Raw genomic sequence first — 18174 nt, forward strand, 5'->3', positions numbered from 1 at the left:
CAATGCATGAAAGTGAAAAGAGAAAGTGAAGTCGCTCAGTCGTGTCCGACTCTTCGAGACCCCATAGACTGCAGCCTACCAGACTCCTCTGTCCATGGGATTTTCCAGGCAAGAGTACTGGAGCTAGCCTGCTTTAAACAGCAAAATATCTAATATTGAATAGAAAGCCCTGTAATAACATGGCATGTGTTGATTTCATCTCCCAAATCTGCATTTATCATGTGATTTAAAATATTTAGCATTCTTAGAAGTTTTAAAATTTGTTTTTTATTATCCTGCATGAACTTGTCAGTTGAAACTAAAAGTACAGATTTCTTTTTTATTTATCATACTTATTTTTTAGAGCATTTTTAGATTTATAGGAAAATTGAGTGGAAATACAGAAAATTCCCATATTCTTTTCCCACTTCCATCCCCACCCCGGCAGTTTCTCCTATTGCTAACTTTTTGTGTTGTACAAGTCTGTGAGTTTTGATGACTGCATAATATCATATATACATCATTGTAGTTTCATACAGAATAGTTTTACTGCCTTAAAAATGTTAAATGAATGTTAAATGAAAATAAGAAGTCCTTTTTTCGACCCACCTTTCCAGTCGGACTCCAAGAAACTACGGTTAATATTTTCTGGCATGTATTTTCAGAATTGTCTTGCAATTTGACTTTTTAATGAAGCAATGAATTTTGGACCTCTTTCCATATGCTCTGTGGAGATACTGCCTATTTTCCAGTGGCAGCCGAGTAAACACTCTGGAACCCTCTTGAAAGAATTTTGAGTGACTGTGGGGACCAAGCCCACAGTGCATTTGCTTGGAGCAGTGCTCTTAGGAGGAGACCGTAAGGTGCATAGCTAAATGCTACACAATAATGACACTTTGGTATGAAAATTGAATGTTACAACATAGTCATGGTTTTAGGATTATTGAACACATAATAACGTATTATTAACTGGAAGATGAAGAAGTGCTCTGACATATAGGCATACGTGTATTACGTTCACTTCATGAGTACCTTTGTCTAAATAGAAAAGCTTTTACTTAATATTATTCAAGACTTAATAATAGTTCCTCATTCTGGATATTTTAAACCTTTAAATAGCTTTCATTGATTATATAATTAAATGCTTGTCAAAGAGTGTATTGTGTTTTCTCTTTGAAATATGGAATTTGAGAAAAATGTCATTCAGTGAGGTTATAAGGATGTTTCAGGAAAAAAAAAAAATCAGTCATCGTTTTAAGCTTCCCCATAAAGTTATAAGAATATTTGCTGTGGAAAAAAGATTTCTGAATACTCCTGCATGATAAATTCTTGATATGTGTTAATTTTAGATATAAAAATTAGGCATTGTTCAATTGACCTGGTAGACTTTTAAAACTAATTATGAAAGATAGAGAACTTAGTGACAATTCAAATATATGCGGGCCTTTTGCTGTGTTCTGTTTACCAGTTTTTAAAAATAATTTTATTTATTTATTTGTTGTTTGGCTGTGCTGGGTCTTGGTTGCTGCACAGGCTTTTCTCTAGTTGCGGTGCTGCAGGGGCTTCTCGTTGCGGTGGCTTCTCTTGTGGAACATGAGCTCTAGAGCCCACACGCCTCAGTAGTTGTGGCACACGGGCTCAGTTGCTGTGTGGTATGTGGGATCTTCCCAGATCAGGGATTGAACCTGTGTCTCTTGCATTGGCAGGCATTACCAGTCTATTGAATGGAAATGAGCACCCTTTATTAGAAAACCAAGTGATAATTTGTTTTGGTGTTTTTCTTACCTTTCATATTCATCACTGAATAATTTAGTAATATGTACTTTAAATGAGTCATTTAATTTACATTCATAGCAGCATTATTCGTGATAGACAAAGGAAGCAACCCAAGTGTCCATCAGTGGATGAATGGGTTAAACAAAATGCAGTATATACATACAATGGAATATTATACAGTCTTAAGAAGGAAGGAAATTCTGACACATGCTATACAACCTTGAAGACATGCTAAATGAAATAAGCTGATCACAAAAAGGCAAATACTGTATAATTCTACTCATTAGGTAGCTAGAGTAGTCAGAGTCATGGAGATAGAAAGTAAAATGGTGGTTTCATTTATTGTTTAATGAGTGTAGACTTTCAGTTTTACAGGATGAAAAGTTCTGGACACAGTGTGTCCACACTGTACACAGTGTGCTTGTATTTAACACCACTGAGCCGTACACTTAGAAGTGGTTCAGATGTTAAATTTTATATGTATATTCTACTACAATTAAAAAATTAAAAAAATCAATTTCAGGATGGACACAAACTAATTTTTTCCCGTGGAGTAGTCTAGCAAGGAGTAGAGAAGTCTAGCCGTTTGAGAGACTTTTCCCAAGATTGTACTATCTCATTTCCTAAATATTTGGAAATATGTTGCTGGTTCAAATTGCTATGACAGTGCAGAGGGAGAGGATTCGTTTGGTAAGTACTGTCTGTTCTTAAAAGGATATATAGACTGAGACAACATGGCGGTGGCAGCTTCCGCGGCACCTGGGGCCTTGGGCACTTTGCAAGCCAGCCGTGCCCGCTTGGTGGCCGCTTGCTGTACGCGGCTAGGCGCCAGGTGCAGGCTGCCCGGCTCCTGGACATGCCCGCAGGTCGACTCGACATGGGCCCGGGGCTGGACGCCCGCGGCCGGGGGAGCGGCCTGGCAGAGGGGCTACAGCGCAGAGGTGAAGACTGAGGACGAGCTGCGGGTGTGGTACCTGGAGGAGGAAAACCGAGGAATTGTGGTGCTTGGAATAAACAGAGCCTATGCCAAAAATTCACTGAGTAAAAATCTTATAAAAATGCTTTCAAGAGCTGTGGATGCTTTAAAATCTGATAAGAAAGTACGGACCATAATAGTCAGAAATGAAGTCCCGGGGATATTCTGTGCTGGTGCTGATCTTAAGGAAAGAGCCAAAATGAGTTCCAGTGAAGTTGGTCATTTTGTCTCCAAAATAAGAGCAATGATTAATGAAATTGGGGGAACACAGCGACTGCCACGTGCCATTGGGATGTCCCTGGGGAAAGAGCTCATCTTCTCTGCACGTGTGCTTGATGGCCAAGAAGCCAAGTCAGTGGGCTTGATCAGCCATGTTCTAGAACAGAACCAGGAGGGGGACGCTGCCTACAGAAAGGCCTTGGACCTAGCAAGAGAGTTTTTACCTCAGGGACCTGTTGCAATGAGAGTGGCAAAATTAGCAATTAATCAAGGAATGGAGGTTGATTTAGTAACAGGATTAGCCATAGAAGAAGCATGTTATGCTCAGACCATTCCAACAAAAGACAGACTTGAAGGTATTCTTGCTTTTAAAGAGAAAAGGACTCCTCGCTATAAAGGAGAATAGAAGAAACAGGAATCTTTAAAATGCCAATGTAATAAATAATACTCCTGGAAGTACCTTTCAGATCCACATATGCCTCAGCACCTGGAATTGCAGTGACCAAAGTGAAGAACGAGTTATCTGTGTACTGAATTAAGTATCTGGAGTGGGCCCATATGTGTACTTTTTTCAAATATGTATCATCATACTCATTCAGATTTGTAAGCTAGTTGTGTATACTGTCAAAAACACCAATTCAAAATTAGGTATACATTTTTAAATACCTCCTGCATATGAGGCTTTCTGTTCTTTTTTTTTTTAATGTGAATAATTTATATATTATACACTCTAGGAAAACATATTGATTTTATGTCTCCTGTGCTATAGTATGAAAATAAATTTTATTTCTATACACCAAAAAAGAAAAGGATATATAGACTTAAAGCTTTAAAAATTTCTATATGAGAGTTTTCTTTTAAAGACCATTTATTTGACTATTTTATTTGTATCCATTGTTTTGTGTGCATGGTGTCTCCAAGTCAAATAATATAATCTAGAGGTTATGAAGCTACGTAGATATAAGGTCAAGTTAGAAGATTTCTGTGTCATAATGCTAAGATGCGGGTTGAAAAGTATAGCCTACCCACAACAAAAATGTGAGGATATAAGAGCAACCATAAATCTGCTTCAGAGAGAAGAGGCAAATTGCATGCTTCAAATTACTCCTGTTCATTTTTCTCAGAGTGATCAAATTATTTGATAACCGAAAACCATATTAGTTTCTTTCAAGTTTAACCACCACAGCCAGGCTTTCATATCCAACATTCTTTAATTAGCTGCTCGGTTCTGAGAGAAGAGTAATGAGAAAATGTGTTTGGATACACTTGTCTGTCTGTTTCACCAGCCTTCAGCTTTTATTTGCAATACATTTAGAAGGGTTCTTTAAAATATGATGACAGCAACAAAACCACATTACTGTGCACAGTTACACCATTTAGTTAAATACTATGTAAGTGTCACATTTTCTTTAAATTCTTAATAAATTCAAAAGTGAGCAGAGTACCTGATTAGTCTTGGGTCACAGATTTTATCTTAATTATCTCTTATTTTATCGTGTTTATCTCTTAATACCTAGCCCAGTGCTAGGAAAATAAGCTATTAGTAAATGTTTGAATGAATGAATGACTAAATCAATGAACATGTACTCATTTGTGAATTGGAATAAATGCAAGTTTCATCTATAAATCTTTCTTTTATGAATATAATGTTTCATTTGCCTTCCCATGATTGATCTCACCCTTATGGATTCTGTGTCTGCTTATGCTATCAATTACTGTAAAAGAAGTATTGAAGTCACAGTTGGAAATGTGAATTTGTCTGTTTCTTTTTTCATTCTCTCCAGTTTTGCTTCATATAGTTTGAATCTCTTTTTTGAATGGGCATGCATATTTAGAATTGCTGTGTCTTTTTGATGAATCAGCCCCTTTGTCATTATGTAGTGTTCCTCTCTACCCCTGGCAATATTCCTTATTCTCAAGTCTACTTTGTCTCATTTTAATAAAGCCACTCTACCTTTCAATAAGTAAGTAAATAAAGAAAAATGAAAGCTTTTTACCACACTTTCTTTAAGATAATTTTCTTTTGTAATAGGATTCTATAACAACAACCTTTATTTGCAAATGTGTATTTAAAGGTATATTTAACAAAAATTTGTATAGTGCTTACATGTGCCTTGTACTGGTCTCTGTAGGTCATGAAAACTCCTTGCCCAGTTTCTCCAATGCTGTGATCTAAGGAGTTCTGAAGATTCAAACTTTAGTCGAGTTTGAGTTCGATTATTTCACAGATCAAGACACCAATTCATATTAATGGTTATATGCAACCATTCTTTAAAGCCTTTTGGGATACTTCTTAGTACCTTGGTTGTTTGAAGTCCCTAAATAGTTATATTTTTAAAAAGTCTGAATTCACTGTGATATTTTTTAAACAAAACCTGTCATCTTTTTGAAAAATAAGGAATCATCTATTACATTCAAATATAACTATAGCAGAAGGCTTAAATATGAACCGAGCACTATTTGTCTTATCAGGTATAGCTGCTTTAGAGAAGAGTAATACCTACGTTTCTGTTTTTTAAACCTCATACCTTCCCTTTTCACCCAAGTAACTAGTACTCTCACACATACAGTGTCTGACGAAATTGCTTTGTTGTTGTTGTTCAGTCACTCAATTGTGTCCTGCTCTTTGTGACCCCATGGACTGTAGCACACTCATGCTTCCCTGTTCTTCATCATCTTCCAGAGCTTGCTCAGGCTCATGTACATTGAATCAGTGATGCCATCCAACCATCTCGTCCTCTGTTGTCCCCTCTGCTTTTGCCTTCAATTTTTCCCAGCATCAGGGTCTTTCCTGATGAGTTGTTTCTTTGCATCAGGTGGTCAAAGTATTGGAGTACTTTGACTGAAGTACTGAAGCTTCTGCTTCAATCCTTCCAGTGAATATTCAGGGTTGATTTCCTTTAGGATTGATTGGTTTGATCTCCTTGCTGTCCAAGGGGCTCTCAAGAGTCTTCTCTAGCACCACAATTTGAAAGCAGCATTCTTCTACTCTTTATTTTTGTGTTTTAAAAATAGCATTTACGCATTTGTTTCCTAAAATCTTGTCAAACCAGTGTTCTTACCAGGCTTTAATAGACCTGATGTGTTCAGGTTTCCTCCAGCTCCTTTCACTTTCTTTGATATTGTATATTCCTTGTGGTAAGCGAAGCATGGTGTAGTATCACCTGTTTTGTAGAAATGGGGAAATCAAGGCAAAGGTTAATTGGCTATTTTAGGAATGGAGGGAAGGAGGCTTTCAAATGTCACTCAGAAGCCAGGAATTTGGTATTTTTATAGGGAATGAGTATTATGGCTAATTGAGCAGACTTTATGAACTTAACTTTTTAATGCTTGATTCTACACTTAAGTATTAAATCTTTCAAGTATTATCTGTATCAGTACTAACTAATCTGCCTTTCATTATATAATGGATAGCTGATCCAGCCTTTCCTTTTAAGAAAATCCTTGATGTATTAGATCGTTAAAACAAATTCTAACATTTGGTGTTCATTAGTGTTGTGACCGAAACAAAAACATTTTAATGGTTGATCCCAGAGTATTTTGAAGTTAGTATAACTTTGCTGGAAAGGTATTTAAGCTCTAGTATCAGTTGCAAATAGGCCATGAGCCAGTTTTCAAAGCTGTTTCTAAGACATTGAGTATGTCAGACTGTAAAAAGTACATTATGTGGCACTGTGCCATGTGGCAAGGAGACAGAATGAAACAATTACAGTGGGATTTGTATCGATAATTGTGTTTCTGAGTAAGTAGTTTAAGATACTATGAAGCAAAGTTTAGAATAACTCCCCATCCTGTTCAACAGTCACTTTATTTGTTTGAAAGAGGTGTTTTGAATATAAAGAAGAATGAGAATTGTTTGATAAATGGTTAAGACTTCAGGCTCAGCATTTAGGATTTGTATCTAATTGACCTGGCTATAAAAAACTGCTGATTATCATTTATCTAGCAAGGTAAAATAATGACTATGTAATCTAGTGATTTAAAAGGTAAAATTTTCACTGAAGGTAGCTCACTGCTTATTCTTAACAAAAATAGTTCTTCTTTTAAAGAATACTCAAATAATTTACTTGTGGTACATGCCAAAAAAAAAAAAAAGGGCACAGTTAATGTTATATGCACATTTGAAATTGAAATTTTGTACTTCATTTGCCATCCTAATGCAAACAAGAAACTGAAGAGAGAGTAATTGGATTGATAGTAAATACAGCCTAATAGTTACATGTGTGTTTTGGCATTTAACCATAGACATTATTACTTGCAAGAGCTCTTTTAAAAAAAAAACAAAACAAAAAACAGCGTATTTTTTTATTCAGAGTTGTCTTCATTAGTGTAATTTTTCAATGTAAGATAAAAGGTTTAAAATTCACATAACTATCAGATCTGTTTTCAACAAATGTTTTTGAAGCATATGTAGATTTGCAGTGTTATTCACATTACCACAATAAACATTTCCTAACACAGTCCTTTATGAGTTTCTGGTTGTTTGAACATGTTTAGGTTGTTTTGAATTATTTTTATTATGACTGAACTGATTTGTTTTCATATGTGTATTTGTGTATTTTGGCTTTTCCAGATCTCGATAGTTTAATGCCAGTTCTGTCAGAAGATAATTTTGAAGCCTTACTCTTCACTTTTTTTCCCCTCTCTGATATACAGCTTTTTGGTTGGAAATACATTTGAGGATGTAGTATTTGGAGCGTGTGAATCACTTGGTGAGCTTCAATATTTAGACTAATTTATAGTGAAGCTGAATTTTCAGTGGCTAATCAGTATCCTTTATTTGATACTTTTACTCAAGTAAACTGCAAATTTGTCAGGTTGAATTTAAGGGTACTTTGAAAAAATATTGATTTTCTATCTTTAATTTTGAAAAAATTCAACTCAGTTAAAAATTAAGTTTTAGTTTTTAGCTTATTAATGGGTTTTTGTGTTGGTTATTATTTATTTTGTTCTCAATTCACATGATAGAACCTTGCTGTTACCATAAAATGTCATTGTATCCAAATAGGCTTGAGTAATTTTTAAAATCACCCTTATGATATTTCAGTAATTTTCTGTTGTTTCTTGAGCCTATTCTTTTGAGTGAATGTTACCTTCTGACTTTTCCTGTGTTAGCCAGTATGATTTGTATGCAGAGTAAGAGCTATGTGTGTTGATCAGGGAGAAAAAAAATAGAAGATGGGTCAGTTTGTTGGAAAGCATTTTCAATGATGTAAACACTGACATACTGACTAATAAAAGTGTCATTTTTATAATGATAAATAAGTGTAGGTAGCAAAAATGAGAGAGTTTAAGAACTGGTATCAACTTCTGACACTCTATTCAAAGGTGCAGTAAAGCTGGAAATCTGTAAAGCTGTAAGAGGAGATCATCTCCCATTTTCTAATTATGGTAAATATTGCTGTTTTATGAGTAATGGCTTATATATATTTTAAATTACTTTTAAAAGTAGATGCCATATGCACATGGTACAAAATTCAAAAAGAATAAAGGTTGAGTATCAATCTCTCTAACCTTGCCCTTCAACCCACTTGTTCCTCTCCTTAAAGGCAACAGTAATACCAGTTTCTTAAATATCTTTCCCGAGATTTTATGTGAGTACAAGCATATATATAATGTGTGCATATATTTTATTTTACAGTTTATTATTCAAATTATAGTAAACTAATAACAGTATAATATCCTTTTTTTCCTTTTCCCCCATTTAACAACATATCTTGGAGATCATTTATTTGAGAGGTGTTAATTGAGTGCCTAGTCTCTCTCCTGGGAATACAGCAGTGAACAAAACAGACAAGGTCTCTGCTCCTATGGTGCTCAGGTTCAAGTAAGGAAGATAGAAGGGGAGAGAGAGAGAATACTAAGTAGGGTTATATGGTAAAAAAAAATGACTAGATTAGGTGCTTAGGAAAGGTCTCTGAAGAGGTGACTTAAAAAAAAATTCTCTTTAATTTAATGTATATTAACTGTTCTAATATTCAGAATACTTCTGAAGTTCATATTATTGTTAATCTTTCTTGTATTTATGAAAAACAAGTTGTGAGTGAAGTAGTATTTGTATCATGAGTTATAAGAGAGGGGCACCTGGAAGAGCCTGATGGATTTCAGAGCCTGAGATCTTCCAATTTTAGCAGGAAGAGATATGCACCCCGCCATGAGGCATGCCCATTAAAAATTTCTTAATGGATCTGGGGTTTGTTTTCTAGATGTTGACAGTGTTCTGCTGTTAGTGGTGATGGTTGCAAAATGTGCTAAAAATAACTAAATTGTACAATTTAAAATGGTCAAATTGGCAAAATTTATGTTCCGTCAATTTTATCTCAATAAAAAATTGTGTAAATAGTAAATGTAAAAAAAAACAAGCAAAAACATTATTTATTTTAAGTTGAAAGATAATTGCTGTATAATATGGTTTTGGTTTCCACCAAACATCACCATGAATCAGTCATAGGTATACATATATCCCCTCCCTCTTGAACCTTCCTTCCACCTCCAAGATGGAGACTGGAATGACGCAAAGGGACTGGCTGATGAAGATCAGAGGAAAGAGGCTCCAGGGGCTTTAGGAAGGCCAGTGTAGATGGAGCATGGGAGGTGAAAGGGATTAGATGGGCAAGAGCTAGGTGGAACAGGGCCAAGGCAAAGATTTCATTTTTAAGTGTGATGAGAAGGCATTAACAGGTTTGTTTATTTGCTCATTTGTTTTTGTCAAGACTATGATACCTGCTTTAAGTTTTTAGAAGGTAATTCTGACTGCAGTGAGAATTACAGGTTGTAGATATGGGTGTGTGCAGAGCTGCTTGGTTTCCATTGTACAGATGGATGGAATGTATTTACTTAGTCCCCTTTAATGGACCTTTAAGTTGTTTTCATTCTTGAATTTTTTTTTATATGAACAATACAGTTTGTACATTTTTAATGTACAAATCTTATTTGAAAAATTTAAAAATAATTTGGAACAGTGTTGAAACAGGATGATTCTTATAAAAGAGAACTAATAATATGCACCTAAACTTTGTACTACCAAATAAAATTTTGCAGGCGGCCAAATACCTTTACCCTGAACACACAGTGTGGGGGCCAGGGCAGTATCAGAAGCATTACAGGACCTCAGTAACCAGTGTGGAATGAACGTTTTTGAGTCTCTCAATTTTATTTTCTTTTAAAATTAACTTTATTGAAATGTAATTTGTGTATAAAATGTTAAGTGTATAGCTTTAGGTATTTGACAACCACGTAACTACCACTGCAATCAAGATACAGAATATTTCATCCCCTAAAAAGTTCTATTGCACACTTGTACCCTTCAGTTCCCCCTCCTGCTGCTGGCCCCAGGCAACCACTGATCTGCTTTTGTCACAAATTTAAAACAAATGGCACTATACAACATGTCCGCTTTTGTGTCTGGCTTGTTTTGCTCAGTGTAATATTCTTGAGAGTCATCCATGTTGTATATGTGAGTAGTTTGTTCCTGTTTATTGCTGAGTAGTTTCTGTTTTATGGGTATATCACAATGCATTTATTCACTTGTTTGTTAATGGACATTGGGGTTATTTCTAGTTTTTTTGGCCATTATGGATGAAGCTTCTGTGAACATTGGTGTATAACTCTTTGTGTCTTTGTGTAGAAACATATTTTCATGTCTCTTGGGTTAATACTCAGAATTGCTGGGTCACATGGTGAGCTTATGTTTAACTTGAAGAGAAACTACCAAATCGTTTTCAGAGTTGTACTGTTTTACATTCCCAGTAATTATATATGAAAGTTCTAGAGGCTTCACATCCTTATCAACTGATGATAGTGTTAGTCTTTAATTTTAGCCATTTTGGTGGTTGTGTAGTGGTGTCTCATTTGGTCTGGACCTGTATTTTTCGTGTGTTTATTTTCCATCCATATAGCTTCTGTGAAATGTCTTTTCAAGTCTTTTGCCTGTTTTTGACTTGGGTTTTCTTCTTGTTATTGAACTTTTTAAGAGTTCTTTATATATTCTGGATACAAGTAGTTTGTTGAATATTTGTATTGTGATTATTTTCTTCAGTCCGTGCCCTGCCTTTTCATTTTCTTGATGGTGGTTTTTGAGGTATACATTTTTATTTTGATGAAATTTAGTTTACCTATTATTCTTACATGGTTTGTACTTTTTGTACCTTCTCTTACCTTAAGAGATCTTTGTTGAGCGTAGGGTTTTGAAGATTGCCTCTCAGATTTTCTTTTGGAAGTGTTATTAAAGTTTTTAGCTTTTATTTTTAGGTCTGTAGTCCACTTTGAGCTGATTTTTGTATAGATTGAATATGAATTTGTGTGTGTGTGTGTAGTCAGTAGAAACCTGCTGAAAATGGTTGTATACGGAGACAGCTTTAGTGACAGTGTAAAGGTTGTAATGAGAAGGTGAAAAGGTGAATGGTGTGAGTTAATAATGACCTGAACGAGAACACCAGTCATGCACATGGCATTTTAGAGATAGCATTGGATCAGGAGGAAAGATGAGGCTAAGCTTAAGGTTCCAGGAAATAGTATAGTCTGTAACCAGGACTGGAATATAGGATAAGGAAAAGATTTATGATGAATGGACAAGGGTCCTGTTTTCACACTACTGAATTATGTGATAGCTGGATCTTTAGTCCATGTTCAACATATGCGCACATGTTGGGGCATAGCCAGATTCTTAGAACATTTCTTCCTTTAACTCACTATAACCAGTTTTCTATGTTGTTACATAGTCTCCATTATGTTAATTTTTATGGCTTTACAATTTTTAAGTTTTATAGTGAAGCTACTCAGAGAAGGCAATGGCAACCTACCCCAGTACTCTTGCCTGGAAAATCCCATGGACGGAGGAGCCTGGTAGGCTGCAGTCCATGGGGTCACGAAGAGTCAGACACGACTGAGCGACTTCACTTTCACTTTTCACTTTCATGCATTGGAGAAGGAAATGGCAACCCACTCCAGTGTTCTTGCCTGGAGAATCCCAGGGACAGGGGAGCCTGGTGGGCTGCTGTCTATGGGGTCGCACAGAGTTGGACATGACTGAAATGACTTAGCAGCAGCAGCAGCAGCAGTGAAGCTACTATATTTGTAGTATAAAAGAATGATGTTAAAAGTTGTTTCCACTGTGTTTCTCTCCATCCATCACAGCATAACTGCTAATAAAATTATTCTTTCAGTTTTTGTCTAGATATGCAGGCATACACTTTTCACATAAGTAAGATTGTGTTATTTTTATTTTGATTCTCCAAATTATCCTAGAAATGGCCTATGAAAATGGGTTACTTAAAGCTGACTTGTGTCCTTTTAACATGTCCCTGGTGGCTTAGACGGTAAAGCGTCTGACTGCAGTGTGGGAGACCCGGGTTCAATCCCTGGGTTGGGAAGATCACCTGGGGAAGGAGATGGCAACCCACTCCAGTACTCTTGCCTGGAAAATTCCATGGACTGAGGAGCCTGGTGGGCTGCAGTCCATGGGGTTGCAAAGAGTCGGACACAACTGAGCGACTTCACTTTCACTTTGTGATTGTTTGAACACTTTCTTATATTCTTTCATAATGACATATTCTCAGCTCATTTTGCACTTTGCCTGCCTAAGCCCTGTACTCAGTCATTTCTCCAAGCATCTCTGGTTCTTTTTAGTGGAGAATGGTACTTAGAAACAAAGATCTAGATATTAACTATGATCATTGCTACTAAGGCCTCATTGTTTTTAGGTCCTATCATCATACAGAAGATGGAAATTATATATAAACGTGTGTATATACATATAGGTATATATACACACACACATATATAGAATGTACATATGTATACTTACTTTTATATCTGCCTATTTATATAAATAATCATGAGTTCATACCTATACCTTTAATTGTAGTCCAATGTCATGGGCTTTTCCCCTTGGTTTTCCTCTTTCCTTGTAAGGAAGCCTGTCTTCCATTGACTGCAGTATATTTGCTTATTTGCTCAGTTCCCTTGTACATCACAAATCTTGTGGGTACAGATGGCCAAATTTTTCCTGCAGGACATGCCAACTCTTCTTTCTCCAGTGGCTGTGTCCAGCCCAAGGGAATGGGGAAAAAGATGAAAGAGAAGGGGGGTGGGGAAAGGTCTTCCTCGTGAAATTTGGCTCAATTACCCCATTGGATTAAGAGAACTAAAGAAAGGGACCATACAGAATTTTAAACTTAAAAATAGTAAATCTATCTTTTAAAAAATATTTTTTCTTCCATCTCACTTTTTTCTTTTCTTTTTAACATTTTAATCTTTAATAGACCTAAGATTTTAGAGAGCTATTTTAGGATCTAATTGTATTTTGTTTTTCCAAATGTATAGTTATTCTAGCATTAATATTAACTAATCTGTCTTTTCCCCAGTGAGGTGAAATGCTCTCTCCATTGGATCGGAGAGAACAACATTGTTTTATGTTGTTCTGTTTCTATACTTTTGTGTTCTGTTTACATGTTTGTTTCATCCATCGCATGCCTGCTAGTGGGATAGTGTAATAGTACCTTGTAAGGTGACTGTGAGCATTAGATGAGAATTGCACATAAAATGAATAGATACCAGTGATATAGTAGACAATAGTCAACACATATTAGCAGTTATTATTATCATCTCAATAGAAAATGAATCAATTTGGGGGGGGGTTATTTTTAATTTATTTATTTTTAATTGAAGAGTAATTGCTTTACAGTATTGTGTTGGTTTCTGCCAAACATCAACATGAGTCAGCCATAGGTATACATGTGTCCACTCCCTCTTGAACCTCCCTCCCTCCTCCCGCCCCCTCCCACTCCTCTAGGTTGTTACCAGGCCCTGGTTTGAGTTCCCTGAGTCATACAGCAAATTCCCATTGGCTGTCTGTTTTGCAGATGGTAATGTCTGTTTCCATGTTGCTCTCTCCATGCACCCCCCTCCTCCTTTTTACCCCTCTCCCCCATGTCCACAAGTCTCTTCTCTATGTCTGTGTCTTCACTGGTGTCCTGCAAATAATTTCATCAGGACCATCATTCTAGATTGCAAAATGAATTAATTTTTTTAAAAATAGGGGAGTAAATTGCAAAAGGAAAAAGTATAGTAAGAGATATGGACATCTCTTTTTTTTCCATAAAAGCTTAGAGCTCCTAATTTTTTATACTATGCTTATAGGAATGTCAAGAACTCATATTCTTTTTATACAGATAACTTATATTTTAAAAAAGTACAACCGAGATTAAATGATAGGTGTTGTAGATTACAAGCTCTTTGAGGGCGGAGACTATGTCTTAATTCATTTAACAGATGTTTATTGAGCACCTCAGTGTGCCAGGCCCCGAGCATAAAACAAGATATAACATCCATCAGTCTTAAGCAGCTCACAATCTAGTTGGGGAAACAGATAAATACAAATAAATAAATACAAACACACACACACACACACACACACACACGGATGTTTTTAGTTGCCTTCCACTAATGTGGAAATATTTATGTCAGAACTGCACACATTCAGTCACACATTTTCCTAAACATAAGGATGGGATAATGAGAATATTTAAACAGTGTTCTTATGCTGTCTTCCTGTGAACTGTTTGTCAAAGTGCTTATTTGACCCTCAATCCCCTACCCGCTCAACCTTTTATTATATGTCACAAAGAAGACAAAAAGTCACATTTTTGGAATGTTTCTTTTGTATATTTTCTGCTTTTAAAGATCTTAACTCTATTACTGCATGTTTAATCCTAAATAGTGAATGCATATACTGTACTACGTATTAACAAAATGATGGTGATTTCAGTACTCATTCTAATATTATTTTCTATGAATGCTTCCTCTAGTTCTGTGACTAAAATCATGTAATTGATTTCTGTTTTTATAAGATCAAGTTAATGAATTTTAAAATCCAAGCATCTGTTCTATATATGTTCCACACCTGTGACAAGATGATTTTCACCATTCACTTATAAAAGAGAAACACATTTTTAGGAAAGGGTCCCCCAGCTTTGATGCCTATGTTCTGTTTTTTGCTTGGTAACCATGTGAAAAATACCAATTACTGAAACTCTGAGAAGAATGAAGTTACTTGTAAACCTAGTATTCATACAAAAAAGGCCCTCTAAATCAAAACCATACCAAGATGCAATAGACCAAATCTGTATAACATAAAACTTTCAGGATCAATGTAGCTAAAAAAAAATCCATGATTTGGGAAGGCAGCTTTAACAAAACAGTATTGTGAAAAATAACTAAAGTGAAACAGCTGGCAGCCAATCTGACAAACACAGACCACGTCAGGAAGTTGGGGGCTCAAACCACTGAAGTGAGTATTCAGGTAAATATTAGTGGACCATTAACAGGCCATATTTCTGTACATTTTTGATAACCTTTTAATGCATTTGAAGTGTTTTGACAAGTGGAATTATGTAATTTTCTAAGATTAAAAACCTAAATTTTCAGTTGAAAATCATGACACACAATGTTACATGGCAATTGTTTCTTAATAAAGCTGGGATAAAAAAGAAAATCATAACAATTTCAAACTTTGATGAGAGTGTAATTTAGGTTTTGGTATATGGGAGACCCTGGTTTGATTTCTGGGTTGGGAAGATTCCCCTGGAGAAGGGATAGGCTACCCACTCCAGTGTTCTTGGGCTTCCCTGGTGGCTCAGACAGTAGAGAGTCTGCCTGCAGTGCATCATACCTGGGTTTGATCGATCCCTGGGTTGGGAAGATCCCCTGGTGGAGGGCATGGCAACCCACTCCAGTATTCTTGCCTGGAGAATCCCCATGGACAGAGGAGCCTGGCGGGCTATGGTCCATGGGGTTGCAGAGAGTGGGATACAACTGAGCGACTAAGCACAGAGCACACACACAGCGTCTATTAAGAAAGATAATGTAACAAAGTGTCACTTTCATTATTAGAGAATTTCTTCAAGAGGAATACAAATATGAGAGGTCTAGGAATGCCTTTCAAGTGGCAGAAAAACAGGTTGTATTGTGAGTATTGCTAAAAAATGTAGAGGCTGGCTTTGGGAGCAGACAACAGGTTGTTTAAATCCTAGCTCTGCCTTTAGTCTATTGAACAGTATAGTTAACCTTTCTGTGCTTCAGTTTCTTGAGCTGTGAAATTTATAAAATAGATCCCTTAAAGTGGTTGTGAGATTTATGTGCGTGAATACATGAAAAATGCTCAGTCTGTTATTAGCACTCTAGCAGCACTTGGTCAGTGCTGTCAATAAAGTTCAGTGTAAACACACATTTCTCCCCTCATGCATTTTCACTCCAACTTTCTTCTCTCTGCTTACTCTTATTTTCCCCTTTCTCTTAGTTTTCTAATTTTCCCACTTCTCTTTTTACTCCACTCCCTCCTTTGTTGTTCATGCTTTCTCTCTTTCTTTTAACTCTGCTTTCTCCCACTTTACCCCAAGATTTTATCTTTGGAAATTTCCCAGCTCCTATTCCTTTGTGTGACAGACCTGGTGGCTATACTTTTTATCCTTCATAGGTCTTCCTGTATCTCTGCTTTGGGGGCTCTTAAACCTGAGATCTTTGAATGTCCTTCAGAGGGCCTAAAGAACCTCTGAAATTGTATATAAAATCTTATGAAGAAGCGATTTTTAAGGGGCAATTTCCATTTCCCCTGGTTGCTCAGAAGGTAAAGCGTCTGCCTGCAATGTGGGAGACCTGGGTTCGATCCCTGAATCAGGAAGATCCCCTGGAGAAAGGAAAGGCAACCCACTCTGGTACTCTTGCCTGAAAAATCCCATGGATGGAGAAGCCCAGTAGGCTACAGTCCGTGGGGTCGCAAAGAGTTGGACACGACTGAGCGATTTCACTTTCACTTTTCCATAGTTCATTACCAGGGTTTTAGAGAGTTTCACAAATTCTCCGAGGTTGAGAACCATTGCTTCATGGAATATAGCAGCTACCCTCCCTTCCAGATGGTTTCTTGGGCCTTTGACCGTTTGCCTCACCGGTGTTGGGGCACGTCTCTACACATGGAAGAGTGCTCACTACTCTGTTTTCTGTGCTCAGAGGGCACCTGAGATTTGTACCATAGTAATTGTTATCAAGGAACTTAATTTCCAGGTGATTCATCAATTGTTGCATTACTGTGTTGTGATTTCATATTTATATGTATCAGCTTCATTTTAAAAAATGCTAGTGGTTTTAGAAATACAACATTACGTATTCCATAAAATTATTTTCCCTGTTTCAAATATTCATAACAAATGGCCAGCTTAATGTAAAACAAAGTAGATATTTCTCAATTTATTCTTATTTTCTATTTCTGGAATCAAAGCTCAATATTCTGGAAACTCAATATTTTGAAGCCAGTTGTACAGTAAAAAAGTATATTTGGAATCAGTTATAAATTCATTAGGAAAAATATTCCATATTGACAAGCATTTGGGGTTTCTTTTAAGCCTTTGAAGGAAGGCATGTCAACTATGACAAAACAGTAATGTAGACTTTTAGTGTTTTTTTCTAGTTGGTCAAAGAGCCAAAATTGTTTCCTTAACTAAAATCGGCATTCACATGAATCATCACGACAGCTTGAAAATTTTAGAACTCCTCTAGGAAAAGGAGATACCCAAGTATCACATTCTTCATATATCTTATCGTGTGTATAAAAGTCTAGAGAAGAAAAATATTCCTTTGAAAACAGTGCTTCTTTCATCTCTCTCGTGATTATTCTAACCTCAAAAATAAAACACCCATTTTCAAGGGCTTTGATTCTACTGGGGAGTAATCAAACCAAATTAACAAGCACAAACCCCATGTCCTATCCCACCCACCCTGTCTCTTTAAAAAATTACTGGTGACCAGCATTGGAGAAGGAAATGGCAACCCACTCCAGTGTTCTTGCCTGGAGAATCCCAGGGACGGTGGGCTGCCATCTATGGGGTCACACAGAGTCGGACACAACTGAAGCGACTTAAGCAGCAATCCTGGCTTCAGTTCAGTTCAGTACTCAGTCGTGTCCGACTCTTTGTGACCCCATGAATCGCAGCACGCCAGGCCCCCCTGTCCATCACCAACTCCCGGAGTTCACCCAGACTCACGTCCATCGAGTCAGTGATGCCATCCAGCCATCTCATCCTCTGTCGTCCCCTTCTCCTCCTGCCCCCAATCCCTCCCAGCATCAGAGTCTTTTCCAATGAGTCAGCTCTTTGCATGAGGTGGCCAAAGTATTGGAGTTTCAGCTTTAGCATCATTCCTTCCAAAGAAATCCCAGGGCTGATCTCCTTCAT

At 36.7% G+C, this 18174-nt stretch overlaps 1 protein-coding gene and 1 pseudogene across 2 annotated transcripts in view; both read left to right on the forward strand.

Annotated features, from left to right (window-relative positions):
• Positions 1–18174, forward strand: part of DISP1 (dispatched RND transporter family member 1) — a 221481-nt gene that overhangs the window by 56858 nt on the left and 146449 nt on the right. The window lies entirely within an intron of this gene.
• Positions 1–18174, forward strand: part of LOC139176346 (methylglutaconyl-CoA hydratase, mitochondrial pseudogene) — a 42119-nt pseudogene continuing 23945 nt past the window's right edge.

The sequence above is a fragment of the Bos indicus genome, chromosome 16, assembly GCF_029378745.1.
Source record: "Bos indicus isolate NIAB-ARS_2022 breed Sahiwal x Tharparkar chromosome 16, NIAB-ARS_B.indTharparkar_mat_pri_1.0, whole genome shotgun sequence".
Taxonomy (NCBI): Eukaryota; Metazoa; Chordata; class Mammalia; order Artiodactyla; family Bovidae; genus Bos; species Bos indicus.